Raw genomic sequence first — 1,346 nt, 5'->3', positions numbered from 1 at the left:
AGGTTTCTTTTTGCTAGGTCGGGAAGAAGAAGCTATTGGATCTCTAGTTGTGGCGGATCTACCTTTTCCAAAAGGAGAGTTCCGGGTTAGTATGATCTCAGTGACGGTTTGCGGTGGGGTGGGGTTCGCGAGCTCCAACCTAAGTATTGATGGCATGTCTTAGTCGGAAACGAGCCGTCCTTTCTAGCGTTGAATTTAGTAGGTGGTTTATTTATTGGAAGCAAAACCCTAAACCCTAAACCCTAAACCCTATACCTTAAACCCTAAACCCTAAAGAGCTTTGTCGTTCTAGTGCGATTTGTTGATTTCTCTTTTTTTTTAATTATATGTCAATTTTTGTGTCAAAATTTCTTGTACTATTACTGTCAAAAAAAATTGGTGGGAAATTATTTCTTGGATTTTTTTTGGCGGGAAATTTTTGTCAAAAACATTTGGGCGAGAAACTTTTTGTCGGAAAATTTTGAAGGGAAAATTTTTTAGTGGAATTTTTTTGGAAGGAAAACCGTAAACCGTAAACCGTAAACCCTAAACCCTAAACCCTAAACCCTAATCCCCAAACCCTAAAGAGCTTTGTCGTTCTAGAGCTATTGGTTGATTTATCTTTTTTTTTTTTTAAATTGTATGTCAATTTTTGTGTCAAAATTTCTTGTATTATATCTGTCAAAAACAATTTGGCGGAAAACGTTTGTTGAAATTTTTTTGGCGGAAAAAATTTTGGCGGGAAATTTTTTCAAAAACTTTTGGTGAGAAACTTATTGTCAAAAGTTTTGAAGGAAATTTTGTGTACGGGAATTTTTTTTAGAAGGAAAACCCCAAACCCTAAACCCTAATCCCTAAACCCCAAACCCCAAACCCTAAACCCTAAAAAGCTTTGCCATTTTCTCTTCTATGGTGATGTAAGGTGTGGTTGGATCTGTCCTTCGATGTAGACGATTTCTCTCTTTCACAATAACCTTAGATGATGTTCCTGGGATCTGCTAGTTGAAAGCTATGGCGGATCTGGATAGGATTTCTCTTGGCTAATTGGCTTATTAGATGTAGATATGTCTTGCGGCGGAAGCTGAGCTTCACACCGGTGGGTTCACCACTTTGCGAACTGATTAACAGTTGATCTATGACAAGATCCTTGATGGCTAGTCACAGGGATCTTTAACCGGATTTTGATGGTTGATAGTTTGCTTGAGCTAGCGTCCAACCCCCACTGCCTTGATTGGAAGGGAGGTTTCTTTGGAAGTAAAGGTAAGTGTGATTCGTTGGATTAGAGGGTTAGTTGTGAGGCTTCTTTTTGCTAGGTCAGGGAGAAGAAGCTATTAGAACTCTGGTTGTGGCGGATCTACCTTTCCCAA

This window comes from Capsella rubella, unplaced genomic scaffold (assembly GCF_000375325.1).
Source record: "Capsella rubella cultivar Monte Gargano unplaced genomic scaffold, Caprub1_0 scaffold_17, whole genome shotgun sequence".
Taxonomy (NCBI): domain Eukaryota; kingdom Viridiplantae; phylum Streptophyta; class Magnoliopsida; order Brassicales; family Brassicaceae; genus Capsella; species Capsella rubella.
The sequence above is the reverse complement of the archived record's forward strand: the minus strand, read 5'-3'. Positions refer to the sequence as shown.